Raw genomic sequence first — 27,408 nt, forward strand, 5'->3', positions numbered from 1 at the left:
AAGAAGTGTCTCCTGGCCCACATGCCCCTTGGATAGTTGTTCCCTCCTACTCAGAAACCCTTCCGAGCTATGTTTTACTCACAACACTTCTGACACCAAATGTGTGGAGTTTTTGTCTCACACCAACCAATCCTCCAGCAGTCTGGACACAGACTGGGTGTCCTACAGCTCAGTTCAGTTCTGACCCTAACGACCCAGAGTTAGCAGAGACCCCAGAGGTCTAAGGGCTCCATCCTCCAAGATGGCCCTCATTTCAGATGTCAGTCATTTAAGTCTCGGGTCCCCAGGTGACCCACCCTTCTGTGGCTACAAAGTCAGGGGGTTCTTACAACCCCTTTTTCCAGGTTTGATAATTTCCTAGAATGGTTCAGAAAACTCTGGAAAACACTTTTCTTGCTATTACCTGTTCACTGTAAAGGATGCACATGAACAGCCAGATGTAGAGGTACCCGGGACAAGGTCCGGAGATTCCCTGTCTTCCTGGAGTTGGGGTGTGCTACCCTCCCAGTCCGTTGATGTGTTCTCCAACTCTGAAGCTCTCCAAACCTACTGTTCAAGGGTTTTTATGCAGATTTCATTACTCGCCGTTGGTGATTTACTAACCTCCAACCCCTCTCTCCTTCTAGAAAGTTAGGAGGCGGGGCCAAGAAGTTCCAAGCTTCTAATCGAGGCTTGGTATTCCTGACTACCCATCCTGAAGCTTTCTAAGGGTCTGATACCACCGTTAGAACAAAAAGCATTCCTATCACCCTTCACTCAAGAAACTCCAAGGATTTTAGAAGCTCTGTACCAGGAACTGGGGACAAAGACCAAATATCGTACTTAATATAATACCACCCCTGTTTCCTGCCTTCCACGTGGAACATTCCCCAGGCCTCCTAGATTGATTGAAACCTGCTCGTGTCAGAAGAGGTGCAAGAACTGTTGAACTATCTCATACCCACTTAACTGTGGGTTTGAAAAGTTTGGAGAGCTGCAGAGGACTGTGTAAAAGTATGACAACTCTCCTGATGGAGACTGAGAATGAACTTGGCAATGGCTTCATCACTGTAGTCCTTCAGAGACCAGATGGTCACCCATCTAATCCAGGCTCGCTACATCAAACACTGCACACTGTCTGTGCCCTCTCTCCCCATCCAGCAATGTGCCCTCCCCGCTGGGATCGAGTTCCATCCCCTTCTGGCTCAAAGCCAGTGAATAATCTATCCATCTTTCAAGGTACACAAAACTATATTGCTAGAAAGAGGGAAGGGGCAGGTGGAGGCTGAGAAAGTCCTTCCATCTCCCATCTGGACCACCCTTCCACCAGGGCTTGGATCCCATCCACACACCCAGATGAGCGCTGGAACTCACCCTCTGGGGGAAGGAGGGATTTGCTCTCTTGCTTCAAATGCTTTGCTGGTTGTGTTTATTGGCCCATTAATTATCTGTCTACGTCTTTTAACAGTATCAGTCCTGGAAAAAAAGCACAAGATGATGCCAATGTGACTTTTCAGGGTGATGGAAATTACCAAGTGGTCCAGCCCTGGAGAGCCTGAGGCAGTGTAACAAGGTTCTAATGTAAAGCACAGAGCAATTAGCAGGGAGATTTACCTCCCTGTCTTAAAAGCATTTTTATTACTTAATCAATCACAAGCAATTTCTAAACAACACTGGGGTTTTACAAGGAGCCATAAATCTTTCCCATTTGCTTCCAGGAGAAAGAACAGAAGAAACAGACACGACATTCCAGGAGGGACATTGTATCAATTAAAACAAAATGGAACCCAAGTCACTTGGGAAACAGGAAGTGGGCAGGAGGTAGCCCCAGGGTCACAGAAGATCCAGGGAAGGAGCTGGTCTGTAGGGGTCTCAGGTATCTAGTCCTGACCACAGGTTCACATTCAATTGTGTCTCATACATTCAGAGGAAGGAGGAACACAGGATGAAGAAGCATGCAGCTAGCCAAGGAGATTTTCTGCCAATTTCTTTTTTTGCGGTACACGGGCCTCTCACTGTTGTGGCCTCTCCCGTTGCAGAGCACAGGCTCCAGACGTGCAGGTTCAGCGGCCATGGCTCACGGGCCCAGCCGCTCTGCGGCATGTGGGATCCCCCCGGACCGGGGCACGAACCCATGTCCCCTGCATCGGCAGGTGGACTCTCAACCACTGCACCACCAGGGAAGCCATCTGCCAATTTCTTTTTTGGCAGAAGGCTTTCTATAGCAAGCCTGTCTGTGGGCCTCAGTTTCCTCATATGCAAATTGGGAGAATTCAGACTGGATTACATCCAAGTGATTCTCAGTCCTGACAGCGTTTCAGAATCACTGAGGAATGTTTTAAAAACACCATTGCCAGGCTCCTTTCCAGACCAGTGAAATCAGACTATCTGAGGCCAAGCTGAAGGGTCTTGAATCTCACCTAGTTTCAGTTTGAACACCCAAGCAAGCAGGGAATCTTAATTCGAAAATAACATGCTTCGAATCTGCACAGCAGTGACCTCAGCAATTAACGACAGAGATGTTCAGCTGTGTTCACGTATTCACTCTCTCCTTTCTCCAACAGACCCTTCCTCGGCTCTTCTCCACAGTAAGAGCCTGGGCTGGGCCCATGGACCTGCGTCTCACCACCTGTTACGATGCTCAAGGGGAAATGTCCCATTAGCTCTCATTTAAACCGCAGAAGTGGATCCGGGAGACCTCGGCTAACAGGTGTAAAGGTTGGGAACCACTGTCCACAGACAAATTATAAACACCTATCGGTGTGCTGTTGACCCTGGTTCTCAAGCCCTCTCAGAAGAGTGGTGCAGAGGAACGATTCTTCCCTCACAAGACTGAACCGGGCAGAGGAGCTCCCAAAACCCAACCCTGGTACTTCAACTGGTTCCACCATCAGCAAATGCAGCAGAAACCAGGTGACTAGGGAACCAAGGAAAAAGAACCCGATGGAAGTGATGCTGGATCTGCCTGAAACATTTTCTTGGGCCCAGGATGGATCTGTTCCTAAAGTCACCACTTAAGACAGTAACATGTGGGTCCCTCCAGAGAGGTGGCCTGCAGCAAAGGCTGTACTTGGCCAACCCCTCACGGACCCCAAAGTCAACATCTTTTCTTCAGGTAAGTATAGATTATCAATTACCTCCCAAATTTTGACCCAGTATAACACCTTTTTTTCCCCTAATTTTACCTGAGACCTCGAATTTGAAGGAAAAACATTTTTTTCTTAGTCATATGGAATTACAATCAAGTTCCAATGCTTCCATCTATAGAAGGTTTCCCTTTTTTCTTCTGAACGCTTCTAGCATTTATCTACCTCTTACATGGAATGTATCTCATCCTGACTTTAATTATAATATTTGTACCATAACATCTTTTCTGCTAGACTGTTGATTCCCTAGTGCAGTAGAAAGAACAAGCTTTTGGAGTCACAATGATCAAATCCCAGCTCCTGTCCTTTCATGGCTGTGTGGCTTTATGAAAATTGTTTGACCTTTCTGAGCCTCAGTGTCTAAATCTAAAAAGTGAAGATAATAAGACCTACTTGACAGCATTGGTATAGGGATGAAAGGAGCCAGCACACCTTGAGTCTCTTAAGGTTACCCATGCTCAGCTTAGAGGGTAGTGCTCAGAACCTACCAAGTACCCCTGCTACGGTCCATGGACTTGAGAGCACATGGTGATTTCACTTGAGCATTGTGAGGAGTGCAGAAGGAAGGTACATTCCAGCATCAGGAGTGGGGAGGAGATAGTGGGGCTGTCTGCTGGGAGGGGTCAGGACCAGCTGGGAGGGCTGGTGCCGCTGGTTGTTGGGTGAGTAGGTACATTGGAAAGACCCCTGCCTATGACGACCTTCTTTACATCTTTCCCATGTCAGGCTTTTGCACTGCTTCCCCTGGCAGCTTTCAACACTGCTCAGCAGCAGTCCTGTCAATAGTACTATGAAAGATGCAGAAAACTTTCTAAACTGCTCACGGACAGTGACCACTCCCCTGGTCCTGTGGCTATACACACACACACACATACATATACCCACACATATACATGTATACATATACACACGGACACACATACAGATAGACATCCACACACAGGCACACACATACTCTTGCACATACACACATAAAACCTTGTACTTAAGTAGCTGCAAATCTACGGAGCCCTTTCGTTTGGTGCTGGTAAAGTGCTGACTGCCTCCTTGCCCAGTAGCCAGCCACCAAGGTAGTAGAAGATCAAAATTAAAGTGCTATCTTTCACTAAACCCTGTGCCACCAACACAGAGGGCGCAGGACAGAGGGCAGATTCCTGCCCAAGCCCCGCTTACTCCAAATTAGAGGTTGGAAAACTTTCTATAGAGAGTCAGATAGTACATCTCTGTAGTTCTGTGGGCCATTTGATCTCTGCCACACTCAACTCCGCTGTCGCAGTTCAAAAGCAGTGATAGACGATACATAAACAAAAGGACACAGTCATGTTCCAATAAAACCTTACTTATAGAAACAAGGTTTCTGAATCCTGGTCTACAGTCTTGGTTCTTAATCACTAGGCTGTAGAACTTGGACTTGTTTTTCTTAATTCAAAACATGGTTCCTTCAATTTATTAATATGTATAGCAAATGTGTTATCTCTACACCTCTTGACCTAATAATTTCACTTGTAGGAATTTATCTTAACAATGACCAACAGTTATGGATCATTTTATATTCAGAATCTACTTAATCTTCCCAGTAGGAGATGAGATGAGTCATATTTTTGTCTCCATTTTGCAGATGAGGAAACCGAGGCATAAAGATGCAAAGTGACTTTCCCCCAGCCACACAGCTGGTAAGTGATAAAGCTGGGTTCTGAATCAAGGCAGTACTTTCTAACACTCCTATGAAAAAGGTATGCAAAATTGGACAAATGCAGAAAAATCCCTGGTTTTTACGCAACTAGGTTCATAACAGCATAAAAGAAAATAATCTAAACATCGAATATGGACAATGGGTAAAAATTGTGGTACAACAGAATAAAAGGCAACGTTCTCAACTGATAGAGAAGAATGTTGACTCTGTTTGCCAAAAGGGCTGCAGCAATTCCAGTCATCCCTGGATGCATGCCCCTTTGCAATGCCACGTTGCTGGTCCTGCCGTCAAAAGTTAGAGCCTATTTCCTGTCTGTCGAATGTGGGCTCACCCTGTGACTTGTAGACCAATAGAATGAGGGGGAAGTGATGTCATAAGATGCCCAGCGCTAGGTCCCAAAAGGCCTTGCAGCTTCCACCTTTGCCCTTTTGAGATGCTGCTCTGAGCCCACCATGTGAAGAAGTTGCATCCAGCTTACTGGGGGACAAGAGGCCACATGGAGGAGAAACAAGGCCCCTAACTGCAGAACGAGTGACCCCAGGGGAGTAACGTTGCAAAGCTAAAACACAGAATACCCAGTTAAATATTCTTTCCAGATAAACAATGAGTAGTATTTTAACATAATTGTGTCTCAAATATCACATAGACGTGTTTATACTACACAATTATTCATTGTGGATCTGAAATTCAAATTTAACTTGGGTGTCTTGTATTTTTATTTGCTAAATCTGACAGCCCTACAGGTGAGTTTAGCAGAATAACCCAGCCTGAATTGCTGATCTAAAGAAACATGAGAAATGATACACTGTTATTTTAAGCTACCAAGTTTTGCAGAGGTTTGTTGCACAGTGACATAACAGAAACACTGCCCTATTTATTGGCATGGAAAATATTTACTATAGGATTAGGGGGTAGTCATATAGGCAGAGAAGAAAGAGGGCATAAAGAGAAGAAAGAGTCACGACCTTGAGCAGAGAAATGACACCAAGTACATGTATGTATACATATGTATATATGTAAAGTACATATGATCTCCGTGTTCAAATTAAATACTTAATTTTTAATGATTTTTTTTTTTTGGCTGTGTTGGGTCTTCGTTTCTGTGCACGGGCTTTCTCTAGTTGCGTCGAGCGGGGGCTGCTCTTCCTTGCAGTGCGCAGGCTTCTCATTACGGTGGCTTCTCTTGTTGCGGAGTACGGGCTCTAGGCGCACGGGCTTCAGTAGCTGTGGCACGCATGCTCAGTAGTTGTGGCTCGTGGGCTCTAGAGAGCAGGCTCAGCAGTTCTGGCTCGCAGGCTTAGTTGCTCCGCGGCATGTGGGATCTTCCCAGACCAGGGCTCGAACCCGTGTCCCCTGCATTGGCAGGCAGATTCTTAACCACTGTGCCACCAGGGAAGCCCTAATGATGCATTTTGAGGATGTGTACTGATATGCATAAATGTCAAATATATATTGGGAGGGGAAAACCCCAAATTTCTAAGTTTGGATTCCAAGATCTCATCTTTGAGATATTTTGATAATGATTTCCTAGTGAAATCTCTGCTTAGGACCTAATGCTATGTTAATATTTTTCAAAGAATAAAATCTGTTGATGATTTCCTGTTAAATTTCAAAACGTAGTTATAAAAGAGCCACACGGGCATGATTCCATTTTGATATACACGCACACATACACACACACACCCAGAATTGACAGTGTTTGATGGTAGGGAGTGAATAGAGGTGGTTTTCATTTTGTTTTTACTCTTCTTTGCACTTTCTCATTTTCCTGCAATGTACACTTCTCTCTTGTGTAACGAAGGATGTGTGAGCGTGTGTGCATCCGTGTGTGCATTTACTGTGACTTTTAATCCCCTAGCCTTGTAGCAATCATTAAGTATTTACAGAGTTCTTGGTCTTTCACCAGCACTGTTTGTGAAAGCAAGTACCATAAGCAATAAAAAGTAAATAAAAAGCAAAGCCTGCTTCTCTGGCCCAGGTGAGAGTGAAATAACAGAGGACTCAGGTAGTTATTTAAAATATGTGGTGCTTGGGGATGTACTATATCCAAAGTGATGCCAGAAAAAAGTGACGCTGTGTCTGTGGACTTCTTGGTAAGCTGTAAAGTGCTATAAAGTATGGTATTTTTAAGCCCCCCTTGGAGAGATGTATGAGCATTACTTAGAAAGCTTTTTTTAAAAAATACCTATGCCTGGGCCCCTCTGCTGGAGATTATAATTCATTAGATGTGGACAGGGCCACAGGTTATCTGTATTTTATAAAGCTCTTCGTTTGAGAATCACTGAGCCGATGTTTCTCCCGGTTATTTCTCTTCCATTGTGACTTTGAGCTATGGGAAGAGTTAAAGAAAGCTTCTTGGATGGGGCGGCCCCTGGCTGAGGCCTGAGGGTTGAGGGACCAAACGAGCCATCTCTAGTCTTCATGGTAGATTGTCACGTTCACTGCCAATACTGTGTGCAGATGGCTTCCCAGCGTGGTCCCCCATAGCCAGCCCGCCCTCACAGGTCCTGGAACTGGTCCCGCTGTCATCCAGCTCAGGGCGCGTTCACTCTGCAGTCTGGTCTTTGCCCACAATCATGCCCCTGATCTAGAGTTTGGGCTTCGCTTTGCATCTGCTCCCCCCGATTCCTCTCAGCCCTTCTGGCTTCTCAAGTTCACCTTCTCAGCATCCCAGAGGAGGCAGAGCCCTCCAAGGTCAGCTTCTGAAGGACCCTGCTCGAGCCTGTTCCACTCATCAGCACCCCAGCCCCACCTCCAAAATCAAACTTCCAGAAAGAGAAAGCAGAGAATTAGAAGGGAGTTTCTTGGTTTCCAGTGCAGCTGTGCTATCAATTCATCCTGTGGCCTTAAGCAAGCTCCTGAAGCTGGTGGCTCTGGCCCCCGACCCCAGCATAAGATCCATAACTCCTCGGAGTGGCAGCCACATGAAAACCAGAGGTGGTATAGAGTTGTAGGCTGTGAGGTGGGCTTAGCATGGCTGCAGGCCCGTGGCGTGTGCAAGGCGAGTGGGCCATAGGACCAGCATGCGAGAAAATACAGAAGCCAGAAGGGGGGCAGGGGCCAGGGACCCACTCTGATGGTACAGAACCCTCAGCCAGGTGGTGGGGGGCATCGCCTGGGCCCAGGAGAAAGCGCTCTAGCAGTCCAAAGAGGACTTGGAACAGGAGGGGCAGGGAATGCCAATTTTCTACAGAATCCCAGGATTGTTGTGGGATAAGTGGAGAATGGAACCAGGAAAGAGGAAAGAAATTATTGAAGGAGGAGGTAGTTTTGAGGAAAGTAGCTTTAGGGCCCAACCACAGGCCCATTTGAGCCCATCCTGTCTCGTTTTCTTTGGACAGCTGCCGCATCCTTAATCCCCATCCTTAAATACCAGCACACAGAGGCCGGGAAGCCAATCCCAGCCCACAGTGAAATCAACAAGCAGCAGAGATTGCCTGTTGCTTTGCCCTGGGCATGTGGTGGCAGAGGCAGGGCTGGGACCCGCACGCACTGACCTCTGGTTGGAGAGCTCCTACTGTACCACACTGACTCCAGGATTCTTCCGTGGAAAAGTCCTCTGCCCAGGGACCTGTGGCCTTCACCAGCTGACAGAAAGAGCCTGCTCTGTACTCCTGGGCTAAAATGCAAAGGTCAGCGGCCAGAACTACCCTAGAGAGCGAAAAACATGAGGTGGTGTGTCTGTCTAACCTAAACATAAGACACATCGGTGTCTACTTACAAGCCAGCCTGACTCACTCTCCGTTACCCACCTCTCAGCTTAATGAGAACCCCTGTCTTCCTGACAGACTCACACAGCTGCTGTCCTGAGCTAGATTTTGCTTCAGCGGCCTCAGTAGATCAGGAAGGGGGTGGGGACCCACCAGGTCAACATCTGGTTGATTCTGTCCTAAATGTGTAGCCCAAGCCATCAGGGACATTAATAATTACAACACCACCAGTGCTTTATAAAATCGTCTCTTTGATTGGGGTCACATTCAGTGCCAGCTTTCAACTATCCACACAAGGAAGGAGAAAGGGACTAGTTAGGGCCAGAAAAAGAGCAAATTCAAGACAATAAATAAAAACCAGTCTGCAGATGATAGGCTAGGAGGATCATCTGTATTTAGATAATTGAGCTATGACCATAAGCAAGCCATTTATTCAACAGACTCTGTATGTGTAAACCAGGACTCCAATTTATTAACTTACTGCTCAAAATGAATGCACTGTCATGTGGCCCAGATGCTCACATCCATCTGATGGAACATGCATTTGCTCCATCGGTGGCAGCTACTGGCGAAGTCAAAGTATCTAAACGTTGCTTGGTGAGCATGGAATCCATACAGGAGGAGCTTGCTTTGTAATTTAAATTCAGCAAAAACTTATTGAGCTCTATAAGTCAGGATCGTGCTGGGTAACGGAGGACACAAAGTTGTGATTTCCAGCTTTGAAGTTTGCAGTCAAATAGAGAAGTGTGGTTGGATGGTAATTTAATGTGATCAACATCACAACAGAGATATTAGGCGTGTGGGCAGGGGATCCGGAGGCCTGGAAAAGCGTTGCCTTTCTGCTGAGTCTTTATAGGAGTTAGGAGTTAAACCTTAATAGGGGATGTACGTTTACGGTGGGATAGATTTCAGGCAGATGTAAGAGTGCATGCAAAACACCAGAAGACAAAGGTGTGAAGGGTCCTTGTGTCTAGACCATGGTGTGAAATGGTGAAAGATATCAGATTGTGACAGTGTTAAGATGCTAAGGAAGGTGGATGTTATTACCAAGCCAATGGTGCTCAACTTCAGCTGCATCAGCCTTACCTGGGGCACATTTTAAACACTGTGAGTCTTCTACTGACGCAGAATCTCAGGAGAAGGGGCTCAGGCATTCATATTATTGAGAGGCTACAAAGCTGATTCTGAAATGCAGCCTGGGAAGAGATTCTAACACAGGAGATGATGGAGCATATTTTCAAAAACTCTTAATGGACATAATAGGGATGTTATTGTATACCCACTTCACAGATGAGGAAACTGACAATACAGTGGGGGAGAAAATGATCTCACTGGGGAAGAAAAAAAAAACAGGGCTGGTGTATTAGTCAGAAGGGTTCTCCAGAGAAACAGAACCAATGGGAAATATATAGATATAGATTAGATCTATAAAGAGACAAAGAGAGATTTTAGGAATTGGCTAATGAGACTGTAGGGGATGGCAAGTCTGAAATCTCTAGAGCAGGCTAGAAATTCAGGTAAGAGTTGATGTTGCAGCAGGCTGGAAACTTTGGCTAGGTTTCTATATTGCAGTTTCGAGCATTCCTTCCTTTTCAGGACACTTCAGTTTTTACTCTTAAGGCCTTCAAGGGACTGGATAAGACCCATCCATAGTACAGAGGGTAATCTGCTTTACTAAAGTCTACTGATGTAAATGTCAATCACATCTTTAAAGGACCCTCACAGCAACATCTAGACCCTCACAGCAACATCTAGTATTTGACCAAAGAACTGGGAACCATTAGCCCAGTCAACACATAAAATTAACCATCCCAGCTCTAGCCTACCACTGCTCTCCTTCCTGGTTGGGGGAAGGATTTGGACAGGAGGAAATGCTTCTCCTGACAATCAAGGCTGCCAGCTCCTCTGGCCACCTCCCTCCCTGAAACAAGGGTGTTGAATCCACAGCCTGAGAGACAGCACCTTAATCCAGAGAAAAAGGAACTAAACCAAGGGCCCGAAATCTTGATATACACCCTGCACCACCGAGTGGGCCAGCCCATGCGGTCTTCTTTAAGGAAACTTTGTTGTTTTTCCACTTTAATGGGGCTGGGCTGTTACAATGGCAGTCACTGGTTTCTGCCATTTCAATGATTAATAAGAACAAGTGGCCTGGTGCACAGTTCACAGATCTAACCACGCTGAGGATTTTGATAAATGGCTCCTCTATATTTTCATTTCATAGAGTTTCACATCACACAGTGAAAAACAGGACTGTGCTGCTTCATGGTGCAAAACTTGCCCACCAAGGAGAAGCCTTCCCGCATGTACGGGGAGCTTGGGCAACGCTGCCTGCGGCAGCCCCGCTTTCTCTCCTGTCCTGCCCCCTGAACCTCAGCTCTGCCACAGGGGAAAGTGGGAGGCCGCTGCTGCCAGTTTCCCGGAGCAAGAAGAAAGCGTGTGGGTTTTTTAAATTAGATTGATCTAAATCAGTAACTGTGGTTCCGTCTAAATCTTATTTTATCCTACCCATCTGAGGGCAAAAAAATAAAAACTCAAAGAAGTAAGTACATAGGGCTTCCCTGGTGGCGCAGTGGTTGAGAGTCTGCCTGCCAATGCAGGGGACACGGGTTCGTGCCCCGGTCCGGGAAGATCCCACATGCCGTGGAGCAGCTGGGCCCGTGAGCCATGGCCGCTGAGCCTGCGCGTCCGGAGCCTGTGCTCTGCAACGGGAGAGGCCACAGCAGTGAGAGGCCCACATACAAAAAAAAAAAAAAAAAGTAAGTACATAAACATCGAACTATCACATTGTTTTAAAGGATATTTAAACCAGAAGGGACCTTTAAAACTCACTCATAATACTATGAATTCTCTAGAGATCAGGAATGGGAAACAACGTGCCCAAAGTCACTGCCCAATTCTAAAACCAGAGCCTCCAGATTCCCAGTCCATTGGTCAGCCTTTCTTTTCCTCCCTTCCTTCCTTCCTCCATTTTCTTTTTATTTAGCATCAAGTAGTTTACACTCACAGGGTGGCAGTCATGCTTTTTAGCTGCAAACAACAGAGTCCACTTTGGCTAATTTAAACAGGAAAAGGAATTATTAAGGGATGTTGGTTATCTCACAGGAAGATAAACAGACTAGAAGCTGAGTATCCAGATATAAGTGCAGGTCTGCCTGGTATGCAGACAGCATCCACTACTGCTCCTGAGTGATAAGTCCAGTGAAATACCAGGTCATTACGATGGGTCCCAATCCAATGTCACTGATGTCCTTATAAAACATGACATTTAAAAACAGACACACACAGAAAGAACACTACTTGAAGAGGAAAGCAGAGATGGAGGTGATGCTTCTACAAGCCAAGGAATGTCAAAGATTGCCAGAAATCCACCAGAAGCTAGGAGAGAAAGCTAGAAGAGATTCCTCAGAAGGAAGCCACCCAGCCAATACGCTGATCTCAGACTTCTCATTTCCAGAACTGTGAGATAGTAAGAAAGCCACCGAGTTTGCACTACTTTGTTATGACAGCCCTAGCAAACTGCTATAGAAGGCTACAGCTTGGGATAGTAAACCCCACAGTTACTTAAGTAGGAAACAGGAAGAGGGGTAGACAGCCAAGGAGATCTTCAGTTTAACTAGTATGACTGTAGGAACAAACCCAGATGCCCTAGCTTGGCTTCCAAAGTTCTCCTCACCTCCTCCAGCATGGTCCCCCAAAACAGGGGGACCCTGTTTTGGGTCCCCACGCCAGCACCCTTGAATTTCTCATAGGTCCCCAACATGCCAGCTCCAGAGCTGATCCTTTGCCCTCCATGTGCATTACTTGCACTGGAACATCCTTTCCTGTTTGGTAATCCATCCCATTACCAATCCATATGTGCCTGAAATATACCTACTCATCCGTAAAAACATAGCTCAGGTATGGTCTCTTCTATGCAAACACCCCAATACCCTCAGCCACAGCAAATTATTCCCCCCGACCCTCCCATCACAGGGTGATTTCTATCATTCCTCTCTCTCCTTCCTTCCCACCGTATAACTTCCCTCCCCCTGTCCATTTGTTCATCTGTCTCCCCTACCAGGTTAGGAATATCGGGGAGACAGAGACCACTGAAATCATCTCCGACGCTCCCACAGTGCTGGAGCATGTGGCCAGAAAATGAGCCCCTCTGTAACTTTAGACCTTTGAGTCGCCTATTTGGAAAGTTTAAAAAAATCTCACCAGCAACCAGATCCTGAACGTCATATGTCATGCTTTATTCCCCTGGACGAATACCATCTCTCTTCTATAGCTTTCTTTACACAAATACTATAAACTGTCCTGACTCTATTAGTAAGTATTTGATGGGACAAATATGGTGGCCTTCCAAATCCAGGTTATCAGTACCCCTTCCAAATATTCTTTCTCAAGTTTGACCCCTGACCCCCGAGGTCTTCCTCTTTCTCCTCTGGGTCGTGTCTTCATGTTCCCTCTTCCCTGCCTGATGGTCACGGGATTCCAATTTCTCAGGGATTATAAGGCAAAACTTGGAAGGAGTCTTGAGTTTTACTCAGGTATAAAAGAAAGCCTGACCTTTTCATGCTTGAGGGAGCTGGCTGGTGAGCACACTCCCCCCTCTTTTCTAAAATGCAGTTCTCACAAATGACAAAGTCTTGCTTCTGAATTCTAAGTTCTGTGGTCTTTTTTCCTACAACATGTGGGCTAAGTACCATGAAATTCTAGTGAGAAATGTGATGGACGAATAAATGAATGAACGGACAAAGATAGCTAAAAAGAAGAATGCATTTGAATACACAAGATTTAATCATCTAATTATTCAATAATAACATACTCAATCTCTTACTTTTTTCTTTTCTTCAAAAGTGTTGCTTTTTGCCAAGTAACCACCATAGTTTTCTTTTCTCCAGGCCTACCTACTTTCTCCCCATTTTTCTCTAATCTGCCCACTGCGTATAATGGAAAGCAAATACTGGCACAGTCCTGCTGTCTGCCCAGGTGAAGGAATTCAATGATGCTGACATGAGGAAGTGCAAATTCAACTCTGCAGCTATCAAACCCAATAACATTTTGGAGGAATCTGAATAAAGGTAATTACTGTGTGAAGGTAAATTGCCTGGGGAAAGAAAAATAACGGAGGCAAAATGATTGAACATTTCAACTATAAAAGCCTGTTCACCGTGAGCTACTAGGGAAGCAAAGACCTGACCTGCCAGAATGCAGAGATTTTACCCTGAGAAAGAGCCAGATTCATCAGGGTTAATGTCTTTCCCCTGGTTTCCCTCACATCTAGCTCCTTGGGTAGCCAAGGGCACAATGAAGGTGTCTTAGCTCCTTTTAGAGGTACTGAAGTATAACTTTTATCTTTACGGCTCTCCTCTCTCTATTCCTTTACTGATCTCCCTTGACGTCCTTGTTCAAAAGCTAAAACCTCCTTTGAAGTCCTTGCTCCGGTATGACAGGTGTTCTGCTAGATGCAGGGATATCAACATGAAATACACCAGTGCACACAAACACATGCATAAAACCACAAACATGTGATCACACACAAACACGCACACACATGGGCTTGCATTCCTACACAAACACACATGTACACACATACACACACATCCAACCCTTGAGAAGTTTGCAATCTAAGAGGACTGTTAGAATTCAAAATGATTGCTAACCTGGAATTATCTCCAAAGTAAAGTGGGAACACAGGAGAGGAGCAGGGCTAAGGGCTAGTTTTCTGGGGAAGGTCAGAAGGGATCCCCAGAAGAGTCACGTGCTGAGTTGAGATCTAAAGAGTGAGGAGGAGGGCAGAGAACAGAGGAGAGAGGGCTTTGGTGAAAGGGGAGAGCACAGATAAGAGGGCTGGAGGGGCCAGGAGCCTGACATATGCAGGAGACAGGGGAGCCAGACTTCCATCTGGCTTCTGTGAACTTGGGCCATGGCTGAAGACTGTAATGCAGTCCCGGACTTTACCTCTGGGTCACTGGGGCTAGAGGAAGAGTATATAAATATGGCTTCCCTGTATATGTGGAGATCCAGCGTCCTGGAAGGGAAGGATCAGGTAAAATAAACATGTGTGTTTCTACCCCCAAGTCCTCCTTAGTGAAGATGTGTATCCCTCTCCCTGTGGGATAAGTCATTGCCAGGATTGTGTATGAATGGATAAGCCAAGAACAGCACTGAATTAGTCCCTCTAAATAAATAGGCATTTGTCTGGACCATGAGACTGTAAGCTTTGTGAGAGCAGGGGCTAAACCGACTTCACTTAAATCTAAGTCACTTTTGATTCTCTCTGTTTCTCTCCAGACACATCCAGTCCATCTGAAATGGTGACACCAAAACACACCCCAAACGTCTTCTCTAGGGCCACTGCCATCCCCAAATCCAGCCCTCACCTGGGTTGCTGCAGCAGCCTCCAGACTGTTCTTGCTTCCACTCTTGATTCTCTATAATCTATCCCAGCCAGAGAGACTTTTGAAAAAATGGGAGGCAGATATGTCATCCTTATTTTAAACCACCTAGAGGCTTCCTTTTACTAATAGTGGCTGAGACCACAGCTCTGCAGCCACATCCTGTGTTCTGATCTGAGTGCAAATCTTAACTCTCCTGTGCTTCTGTTTCCTGCTCTGTGAAATGAGCAGGAATTGTACCTATCTCATACCATTTTAGTGGGGATTAAATGAGTTACTATATGTCAGGTGGCACAGGGTAAACATTCACTGATATTACGTTTTATTAAAATAAAATCCAGTCTCATTACTGTGGCCCCAGACTATATCTCTGTCCTCATTTTGATCCAGTGTGCCCCTCACTCATGAGGTAATTACCACTGACTTTCTTGATCTTTATTTTAATTAATTAATTAATTTGTTTGTTGTTTGTTTGTTTGTTTGTTTTGGTTGCACCCACATGGCATTCATGATCTTAGTTCCCCGACCAGGGATCAAACCCACGCCCCCTGAAGTGGAAGTGCAGAGTTATAACCACTGGACAACCAGGGAAGTCCCATGACCTTCTTGATCTTTAAATAAGCCAAGTTCACTTTGAGCTCAGGGCTTTTGCCTTTGCTGTTCTCTCTTCCAGGCTGGCTCCCTCTCATCATTCAGACATAGCAAAAATGTCACTATCTAGTCCCCATTAGCTGCCCCACATCCATCTCCCACACATGCAAACACACTCAAGATCACCCTGTTGGTTATCGTCATAGTGTTTACCATTAGCTGCATTCACATTATTTATTTATTGGTCTACTTATTGATTACTCACCTTCCCCAGCTAGAAGGAAAGCTTCACAGGGTGAAAACATGTAAAACACTGTCTGGCATGTAGAAAGAACTGAGAATACATACACTGGGTGAATCAATCAATCGATCAATCAATGCAGTTAGCACCCTGCAGGTGTTTCCTGAACTCACTGAAGTAAGCTCTAACCACTCCCAGAATGGAAACAAACCAAAGTTTAAGAAAGCTTCGTCTCTGCCATGTGTGGTCGCTCATGTGACAGATGTGAAATCCTTAGGCCACGTGATCCAATTAGCATCACTCTCGAAAGGGCATTCTTCTTGGATATGATTACACCATCTGTCCTAAAAGCTTTCATGATTCATGATCAGATAAGCACCGAACCCCATTTGGCAGGTCTTATAAAATGACTCTCTCGTCTCAGCTGGGCTCTGGCCATGTGTGGGCAGTATTTTGACATTTTCCAATGAAATATGGGCTCAAATGAAAAACACATCAAGTAGGGAGATGATCTGGGCTTGGGAAGAATACTGCACTCTGTGAATTCTCATGGTATAGCCAGGAGGGGAAGGGATACATTTAAGTCTAGAAAAATGTGGACAAACTTTGTCCAATGAGAAAGTTTATTAAATTCTGGTTTCATCTCCCTGAAGGAATTGCTGGAGGCTCTGTCACATATAGCTGGACAAAGGCTCAAAGAACACACCCCGTGCATGTTGCAGAGTGTCCTAGGGGTGTAGATTATTGCAGAAGGGTAGTTGCAGAAAACTACAGAGCCGAGGGAAGAGATGAGTATCCTTGCTTTACAGATGAAAAGAGACTAAGTAGCTATTCCTGCCCAGCCACCATATTCCTCTACTTTTCCTCAAGAAACCACTCATTCTCCACTCTTGGTTCTTATAGTTTGAGTGGAGCCCACGCCTAATTCCAGGGATTCACGCTTGAATCAGAGTGCATTACTCTCTGACCACATGATTAGCTCAGGGGTAAACAGGTAGCTCATGCCAGACCAACGAGAGAAATTCTGAGATTTTTTTTTTTCTTTTAAATAATTGGAGAAGAAAAGTTTTCTGTCTGTAGAAGTTGCTAAGCTCTAAGAAGACAAGTCTCAGGCTATCACCAATCCATTTTCTTTCTCTTGTAGAGAGCCTGCCTAAGAAAGTAGCTGATGCCAAGGTAGGCTGAAGCTGAGAAATGGAGGAAATGAACTCCAAAAGTAGGCAAGTCTCTAGCTAGCACCAGCAATGTATATGTCAATATCCATTCAACGTAAGCCAAAAATTCCCAAAACCCTTTGTCATCATTAAACCCTGTGCTATAATAAAAATATACATTTATTCTTTGTCCCTGGCTCCCAGCATACAGCTCCTAAAATCCTTGGAATTTCTTGAGAGATAGGAGTGACTTTTGTTATCCATACTGAGCCCCCCCCCCTTTTTTTTTAACATCTTTATTGGAGTATAATTGCTTTGCAATGGTTTGTTTCTGCTTTATAACAAAGTGAATCAGTTATACATATGTTCCCATATCCCTTCCCTCTTGCATCTCCCTCCCTCCCACTCTCCCTATCCCACCCCTCTAGGTGGTCACAAAGCACCAAGCTGATCTCCCTGTGCTACACAGCTGCTTCCCACTAGCTATCTATTTTACATTTGGTAGTATATATACGTCCGTGCCACTCTCTCACTTCGTCCCAGCTTACCCTTCCCCCTCCCCATGTCCTCAAGTCCATTCTCTACATCTGTGTCTTTATTCTTGTTCTGCACCTAGCTTCTTCAGAACCTTTTTTTTTTTAGATTCCATATTTATGTATTAGCATACGGTATTTGTTTTTCTCTTTCTGACTTACTTCACTCTGTATGACAGACTCTAGGTCCATCCACCTCACTACAAATAACTCAATTTTGTTTCTTTTTATGGCTGAGTAATATTCCATTATACATACGTGCACTGATGATGGACACTTAGGGTGCTTCCATGTCCTGGCTATTGTAAATAGAGCTGCAATGAACATTGTGGTACATGACTCTTTTTGAATTATGGTTTTCTCAGGGTATATGCCCCATGCTGAACCCCTTTTAGTCATAGCTGAGTTTATGCTAGTGGGATAACCTGGAGTAGGACATTTAGATGGGCTCAGGATAGGACTGAAGACCAGGAAGACCAAGTGATTAGAGGGCTGGAACTTGCAGCCCCACCACTGACCTTCAGGGAGAAATGGCTGGAGATTATGCTCTTTCAAAAGAGAGAAAGACAAGTCTCGAACAACAAGATCTGGGGGAGCTTCTGGGTTACTGAACACATCAGGGTGCTGGGAGGATGACACACCTGGAGAGGGTATGGAATCTATACACACACACACTGCATCTGTTCCATTTGGCTGTTCCTGAGTTGTATCCCTTTGTATTAAACCAGTAGTGGTAAGTAAAGTGCTTTCCTAAGTTCTCTGAATCATTCTAGCAAATTATTGAACCTGAGTTGGAGAGGGTTGTGGGAACCCTTGAATTTATAGCCAGTTGATCAGAAGTACAGGTAGCCCCTGGGACTTGTGACAGGCATCTGAAGTGGGATGTCAGTCTTTTGAGACTGAGCCCTTAGTCTGTGGGGTCTACACTAATTCTGAAGTTAGTATCAGAATTGAATTGAACTGAATTATTGGACACCTAGTTGGTGTCAGAGAATTGGAGAATCGGTTGTCCATATGGAAAAAAGCCTCATGTTTGGTGTCAGAAGAAAACACCATGCAAACCCATTCCAATGGGATTTTCTGTTACTTGCAACCAAGAATCCTGATTGTTCAAGAGTTCCAGACTTAGAAAATTTTAGTAACTCACCCATGATCACATAGTTAATAAGTGATAGAACTGGGACTTGGACAAGATCCATGTAACTCTGAAACCCAAAGTTTTATCTTTGGAAACCCAGAGTTTCCTTGAGAGGGTTGTTACCATGGAAGGGATTTCATCCTTAGGTGGGAGGCTATACCAAGTGACTCTTAAATCTCCAACTTTCTATCACTGTAAATATCTCCCCACAGATGATTGTAAAAAGGTCTACCCACCAAACCCCAAAGAAACAGGATCGTCCAGTCACAGCAAACCCAGCCCCCTCTTGTCCTGGCATTCTGAGCACCATACACAATGTCATCTGTGAGTCTACACTGTCAACACAGCCCATGACATACTGGTCAACTATTTCCTGCACAGAGCTCAGCAGCAGGGTTGAGGAAAATAATCTCTTTAGCTTGGAGTCAAGTGCATGAAAGGGACCTTAATAAACTGTCGAAAAGGTTGGCAGTTTGAGCTTTCTACCTTCTTTCTAATTTCCTCTTATCGCTCCAAAATAAATTATAACGTCCTTCTGCAGGGACCATATCTGAGGCATTTTAGTGTCTTCCTCAACCTCCAACGCTATGCCTTATGCATAATAAAACATGTTGACTGACTAATTCAGGATGTTTTTCTTGTCCTGGTTTGATTCGTTATTTCTGTCCCCTTCCAGATTCAATACTTCCAAGCCTGATATGAGGAAGTCCTTTTCTTTTTTTCTTTTGTTAGAAGAGAATAGCTTTATTGCTCTGCCAGGCAAAGGGGGACACAGTGGGCTCCTGCCCTGAAAAACTGTATGTCCCCTAGGAAGTCCTTTTCTGAGCATTATTTAACTTTCCTAAGATGCTGGCTTCACAGATATTTGCCACATGTGTTGTGGTGAGTGGCTGTGAAATAACATTGTTTAATATTAGTTCACCAATCATTTAAAATAAAATGGCAGCTGGGTGGAAAGAAGATCAATGAATGGGGAAGAGGATCATAAAAGGAGCCAGGAAGAGAAAGTTTGGGGGCATCTGGGGAGAGCAGGCAGTATTGGAAGGGGAGAGACATAGCTCTGGGCCTGGGTATATCTGAATTTAATGAAAGAAGGTGACAAAGGATTGAAGTGAAGTTAAAGAATGCTTAGTGCCACAAAGGTTGAGTTGGGAGGGGTACAGGATACCTGAAGCAGACAACAGGATTGGGAGGGGCACTCACTGATCAACAGTGTACATGGACAGGACCTAGAAAGTTCCATGCACAGACTTTAGGGAGGCAGCCAGGGAGAATAGAACATGATCCAGCCACACTCGTCTTCTTTCCAAAATTCCATGTGCTTTCTCCTCTAGACCTTTCTGCATGCTCTTCTCTCTACCAGCAATGTTTTTCTCCCCCTTCTCCATTTTCTTGTCTAGTTCTAGTCTTCCTTCTAATCTTGCCTTAGATGTGACCTCCTCCAGGGAGCCATTCCTATACATCATTGCACCCCCTTGCTGCAATCTTACACTGTCACATACTAGATGCTACAGAGTGAAACATTTACTCTGTGTCAGGGATCAACCTCCCTTGAAGTATATTGACTTTTAACTTTTTTAAAATTAATTAATTTATTTTCTTTATCTTTTTGGCTGCATCAGGTCTTAGTTGCGGCAAGAGGGATCTTCAATGAGGCACGTGGGATCTTTCATTGCGGCACGCGGGCTTCTCTGTAGTTGCAGCACACGGGTTTTCTCTCTCTAGTCGTGGCACACGGGCTACAAGGCATGTGGGTTCTGTAGTTTGTGGCACACGGGCTCTCTCGCTGAGGCGTGTGAGCTCAGTAGTTGTGGCACACGGGCTTAGTTGCTCCATGGCATGTGGGATCTTAGTTCCCCGACCAGGGATCAAACCCGCGTCCCCTGCATTGGAAGGCGGATTCTTTACCTCTGGACCGCCAGGGAAGTCCATGACTATTAACTTTTATAAAGTGTCTCCACTCAATTATTCCAACTTCCTAGCAGCCCCGAGAGACAGGTGGGTCATGTCTCATCCACCCCATTCAACAAGTGATAAAAACTGAAGCTCAGAGAAGTTGAGAAATTCACATAAGGACCAGGTTAATGAGGCCTGGGGTATAACTCTAACCCAAATCATTTGGTACAAGTCCAAGGCCTTCCACCAACAGGCTGCCCACAGGATGAGCTGGAAGGAGATGTAGACAGCTGGGAGCTCTGTGTGTATGTGGACACGGAGTTCTACAAGGTTCTTTGTCTTTTGAGAAGAAAATTGGGCTTCCTGGTACCAATGATAATTCTGGTTAGAGAAGTTACTTTTACTCTGTTTCTTTCACCCTTGTGCCAACTTACAAAATGGGCATGTGCTTGATTCTGTGGTTGACACCCTTACACCACTGAAGGCAGAGAAAGACAAGGGTGTGCCAATAGGAGACCCTAGAACTGTTTCCTACACACCACTTGCCAGTCCTACCTTGACTCACACAGAATAGAATGGGGCAGGATCTAGATACATAACAGGTGTGCTCAGCCACCCTCTTCCAAAGACAGTGAGGAGGAGACACCCATTCATTCTGCAAATGTCCACTGAGTCTTACTGGGTCCTGGGCTCTGGGAGCCCAGAGTAAATGAAATAAGATGAGACCCTGTCTCAAAGTGCTCACATCTGGTAGGAAAAAAATGGATGGCAAGTCGTGTTCATTTATTATGATTCTCTTCTTCCTGTTACCCCTTATTTTTTTTCCCTTGCTTATTATTTAAAACTTATTATTTTACAGGATTGGGGGTTTCTTTCATCTTATTCTATCATTTTTATCTCTTGGGATACTAATTTTTGTTTGTTGTTTCAGCACTCTTCCCCTTAGTGGTTAGTTTTCTGGTGTGGCTTGTCTTGTTTTATTATTGTTATTGTTAGCTCATTTTCAACAAGTGCTGTATGCCCTCTAGGATGTACTCTGGACTATAAAACATCATGACAGTGTAGCTCTGGGTTTGCTTCTTTAGGCTACTGGAGCTTCAGTGGTCTGGACCACTTTTATATTAATCCCTTGCCTTTCAGCAAATTTGGACCCTGCACCCAGTTTGGATGCAGATCTGAAGTTTTCATTTTCCTTCAGTAACCTTTATGCTGGTGGGCAGAGCTTTCCTAGTCCTGTGGACTAGGGAGCTCTTTGAGGCTCTGGGCTTTATGAAGGGTGGGGTGGGGTGACGTCGCTCCTGGCTATTCCCTTCCTGCTTTCACAGGCCCCCAGCCAGATCTTTTATCACTGAATAGGAAATAACATCTGGGACTCTAGGACACAGAGCCTCTGTCCAGCCCAACATCCCAGCCAGCCACCAGCAGTAAAATCTTTCTGCCTTTCTGCCTTCAGCTACTTTTTGTGTTATGGCACCTGGGGGTTTCCCTTTCCTTTCTTTCAAGCTCAGTTACTTTTTATTGTTTTATTTTGTACAGAATATGTGTCTTATAGCAAACAACCTGGCACCAAGTTGATGGAAACTCTAAACAGAGACTTAGAAACCATAATAAACCATTTTGATTTTTTTCATAAGAAAAGCAGGGGGCCTAGAATCTTCCATGGTGACTGTCTTCACCCACAATGATGCTCAGTGGAAAATGTCTGCTTTGAAACCAGCACCCACTTGGCGCCCTGGAGACGGGGCTAGACCTGGGTCTGCTCTAACACACGTTGGGACCCTGAGGAGCTCTCTGGAATTCTCTAGAGCTCTATGTCCTCCTCCCTAATGAGCACAACCCCTCCCCTCTGTGACATGAGCAACAGGGAAGGATTTGGGAGAAGTCTCTGGAAATAAGGGGAAAGGTCCCACACTAGGAGTGATGTACAGGGACTGGACATCGGGTGCCAGAGAGTGGACCCCAAGAGAATGAGGGGGTGAGAAGGTGCACCCTTCTGTCATAAGAGCCCCTGTCATAGCCTCTAGGAAGAGGGCCATGCCCAGGACACCTAATGGTCTGACAAGGCAGGGGGACTGCAAAGGAAAGAGTGAGAAAAAAGGAGCAAGCATTTACATGGGAACTACTCAAGGAAGGACTCCATGAAGTGATGGACTTTATTTTTAGAGCAGGTTTTTTTTTTTTTGCGGTACGCAGGCCTCTCACTGTTGTGCCCTCTCCCGTTGCAGGGCACAGGCTCCGGACGCGCAGGCTCAGCGGCCATGACTCACGGGCCCAGCCGCTCTGCGGCATGTGGGATCTTCCCGGACTGGGGCACGAACCCGTGTCCCCTGCATCGGCAGGCGGACTCTCAACCACTGAGCCACCAGGGAAGCCCTGGACTTTATTTTTAGAGCAGTTTTAAGTTTACAGAAAAGTTGACCCCAAAGTACAGAGAATTCCCACACACCACCTCTCTCACCCACCCTCTCAACAGTTTCTTCCATTATTAACATCTCACTTTGATGTGCTACATTTGCTACAATCAATGAGTTAATATTGGGACATCAGTATTAACTAAAGTCCATAGTTTTACATTAGGGTTCACTCTTTACAACCCTTGTGTTGTACAGTTCTCTGGGTTTGGACAAAAATATAATTCCAGGGCTTCCCTGGTGGCGCAGTGGTTGAAAGCCCGCCTGCCGATGCGGGGGGCACGGGTTCGTGCCCCGGTCCAGGAGGATCCCACGTGCCGCAGAGCGGCTGGGCCCGTGAGCCAGGGTCGTTGGGCCTGAGCGTCCGGAGCCTGTGCGCCGCGGCGGGAGAGGCCACAGCAGTGGGGGGCCTGTGTACCACAAAAAACTAAATAAATAAACAATTTTATATATATATATAATTCCATATATCTATCATTATGGTATCATACAGAATAATTTCACTGCCTGCAGTAGACTGAATGTTTGTGGCCCCTATCAAAATTCATATGTTGAAACCTAATCCCCAATGTGATGGTATTTGGAGATGAGGCCTTTGAGAGGTGATTAGGTCATACGGCAGGATTCCTCATAAATGGGATTACTGTCCTTTTAAAAGAGACCCCAGAAAACCCCCTTCCCCTTTCCACCATGTGAGGACACAGTGAAAAGATAGCCATCTATGGAAGAGGAAGCAGGCTCTCGTCAGACACTGAACCTGCTGGCATCTTGATCTTGGGCTTCCCAGCCTCCAAAACCTTGAAAAATAAACTTCTGTTTATAAGACACCCAGTCTATGCTATTTTTGTTATAGCAGCCCAAACAGACTAAGACACTGCCCTACCATCTCATTTTTTAAACATATGTATTTATAAACATGTAATAACCATATGATTCAACCATTCCACTTCTAGATATATACCCAAAAGAACTGAGAGCAGGAACTCAAAATAAATATTTGTACACCCATGTTCATAGCAGCATTATTCACAATAGCTCAAAGGTGGAAACATCCATATATTCATTGATGGATGAATGGATAACAGAATGGGAGTATATACATACAGTGGAATATTATTCAGCCTTTAAAAAGGAAAGAAATTCTGATACACACTACAGCATGGATGAACCTTGAAAACATTGAAGTAAATGAAATAAGCCAGGCACAAAAGGACAAACTTTATATGATTCCATTTATGTGAAGTACACTGAGTAGTCAAATTTATACAATGTAAAATAGTTTTACCAGAGTTGGGGGGGGGTGTGCGGTAAAGGGGAGGGAATAGGGCATTAGTGTTTAATGAGTACAGAGTTCCAGTTTGGGATGATTAAAAAACGTTCCAGAGATAGATGATGGTGATGGTTGCACAACAATGTGAATGCACTTAATGCCATAGAACTGAACACTTAGGAATGATTAAGACGGTAAGTTTCATATAATGTACATTTTACCACAATAAAAAATAAAGAAACACTAAAAACTATATGTATTTAGACCTTATTTCCAAAAGGCTGTAAAGAAGCATGGTATCTTAATCCTCACAGAAGCCATATAAGGTGATCACACCACCCTTTGTTTATGGAGACATTAGTTAACTCACCCAGCCAGTGTCTCTAGTGTCCCCCAGTATGACTGACTCTGCCAGCAGGTGCTCATGTCACCACAGCAAGGTCTAGCCAGACTGTCCCCACCCAGATTAGGTCATAGAACAGCAAGCACTTGCCACTCTCTGCTGGAGACAACAGAAAACACAAGCTACAGTGGCCATTGCCAAAAAAGAGAAATTCCCTTCATGAATCCATGGGCCATCAGGGGTTGGGAAGTCTGGTTTGGATGACCCCTTTCTTCACTGAAAGCTCACAGTCCTACCCTGTCTTGGCTTAGCTGCACAATCAGCTGCCGATACCCTTCACTGGTGGTGGAACCAAGGCAATACCAGGCTCCCACGTGTTTAGTTTGAGTTTTCAGCTTTGATGATCGGAACCGAATGGGAGGAATTAGTATCTCATTTTTCTTTCCTCCCTCCACCCCCTACCATATTCTCACTCTGCTTCTGCCAACCCAGATTAACATTGCTGTCCCATTCTGCCTGTTCTGCCTGCCTTTCCTCCTGCCCCTCCCCACACATGCCCAATGCACAGGTGGAAATAAAAAGTCAGATTTGGCAATGCTAGAAGTCATATATTGAAGTTGGAAATAAATGCAAACAAGTAAAGCTGGAGAACCATGACAGGGCCCTGTGCCCAAGGCCTGCAAGCCACCCACACCAGTCCTTTCTGCTCCTGACAATGAGTTATGATTGCATCTCTGAGTCACCTACATCAAATGATAGTAATTCAGCTCAATCATGGCAAAAATAAAAAATAAGCAGCCATCTGGCCACAGGCTTACTCACCTATTCGGGCCACCCATTGATATATTATTGGCAGAAAGGTCATGGAAGGTGGGTGAGTCGTGGGTGGAGGGATGGCACAAAATGGCTTTAGACGATGGGTCTGTGACTTGGGCTCTATCCCATCTTTTTGAAGTAAGCATGGAAGTCAAAGGGAGATGGTCAGAATAGAGGTTCAGACAGAAATCTCATTTCTTTTTTTTTCTCTCTATTCATTGATGCAAATCTTTACGTTGTGAAATGAACTCACTCTGACACTACCATTTTCCTCCAGTGCACCTGGAGAAAATAAAGACAAATAAAAGGCAATATTCATTGGTGACAATCTTGCAGTGAAACCTGCACTTTCATATATTGCTACTTAGAGGATAAATTAGCACAGTTTGGGGAAAGCCTTTTGGCTTTAAAGTATTGAGATTCTTTTTAATTGCTCAAACCCTTTGACCCTCTTCTAATAATTCCTCTTCTAAGTTTGCATCCTAAGGAAATAATCAGAGATAAGTACAAAGATTAATATGTTATGTCAGCATTATTTATAAGAGCAACAAAAGAGAGAGAGAAGGGAGGAGGGAGGGAGGGAGGGAAGGAAGGGAAGAGAAAAAATTCAAACATCCTACAACGAAATAAATGGTAAAAGAAATTATGGCCACACATACAATTTACTAGAAGACAGCCAGTAAAAACTATGCCTTCAAAGAAAATTTAATGACATGGGGAAATGTTTAAGATATAACAGTATATGCAGACTAGGCCATAAAACTTTATATATAATGTGTAATGTATTATGTTGAATCATATATAAAATTTCCTTTTTTATAGGTCAAAGCAGTTGAATGGCATCAATTTCATATGATGCAAGTCAAAGGAGAAAAAATGCTATAAATGAAAAAGTTAAAATTTTAAGTTGTGGTTTACTTTGTTGACCTTTCTTTTTCTTTTTCTTTTTTTTCAAATCTCTCTTTATTTCAGTGTTCTACCTGTCTTCCAAACCTGACTCTCTAGCCCTCCTGAGAAAGCCAGGTGCTGCTGAATATCTTTTTACAAACTCCTCTTAGGCTGAACTTCCAGAATACATTTCTGTGATTCTTAAGAACTTTAAGAACCCTAACAGTTATGCAGATGAAATTACTATACCATGTAATATACTGTTAATATCCTCATTTTGTTAACAAGGACACAAAGTCTCAGAGAAATTAGGTTGTTTGCCCAAGGTCATATAATGGTCAGGATTACATCTAGGTCCCTTTCACCCCAGAATACCAGCTCTTACTTTAACACTCTTGCAGTTTTCTATGCCACTACCCTCTAGGTCAATAGTATTGCTTCCATTTACAGATACTCCCGAGCTTCTGAGAAAGTCAACCATATTGCCAAGAGCACACAAGTGGTGGGTGGTTAGTGTGAGACAGGCTGGGACCTGGGACCCTTTGCTGCAGTGCTGCAATGCTTGCACGTGGACACACCTCTCCTCGAGCAACAAAATACAAAGAAATGTATGGGACTAAAAATAACTGCGTGCATGTGCAGTTGGGGCCAATTCTGGACCAAAGCTACAATGAGACCAAAAAACCCAACTGCCACTTTTGAAGAGCCTGGAGCAAAAGCAGGGGGTCAGGGATCCCACATGCCGCAGGGCAAATAGGCCAGCGCGCCACAACTACTAAGCTCACACACCTCAACGAGAGAGCCCACACATCCTGGAGCCTACACACTACAACTAGAGAGAAGTCTGGCACTGCAATGAAAGATCCCACGTGCCTCCACGAAGATCCCGCATGCCGCAACTAAGACCTGATGCAGCCAAAAATAAATAAAATAATAAATATTTTTTTAAAAAAACAATGGGTCAGGAGCAAAAGCAGGGTACTGCGCATGCCCCCTGCACACAATACCACATAAGGGGTGGGCAATCCACCTAAGCCAGCCGTCCGGCCCAACCCCTGGACACACCCCCACCCTCACCCCATATAAGAAACAAGCTCGCCCCCCTTCAGGGAGTGAGCAAACAATGGAACCTGTTGTTTGTTCTCACTCCCCTCTGCTGCAGCAGGGGCCCCAGTAAGACTTGCCTGAATTTCTTGTTTGGCCTCTGATCAAT

General features: G+C 44.8%; 1 long non-coding RNA gene across 1 annotated transcript; it reads right to left on the bottom strand.

The window, feature by feature from the left end:
* Nucleotides 1–407: 407 nt before the first annotated feature.
* LOC125963708 (uncharacterized) lies at nucleotides 408–25,592 on the bottom strand. The gene is made up of 3 exons (XR_007476098.1): nucleotides 25,561–25,592; nucleotides 25,314–25,436; nucleotides 408–549 (listed from the first exon to the last, which is right to left on the bottom strand). It is a non-coding gene; the product is annotated as an uncharacterized LOC125963708 (long non-coding RNA).
* Between the last annotated feature and the right edge of the window lie 1,816 nt (nucleotides 25,593–27,408).

Source organism: Orcinus orca, chromosome 2 (assembly GCF_937001465.1).
Source record: "Orcinus orca chromosome 2, mOrcOrc1.1, whole genome shotgun sequence".
Taxonomy (NCBI): Eukaryota; Metazoa; Chordata; class Mammalia; order Artiodactyla; family Delphinidae; genus Orcinus; species Orcinus orca.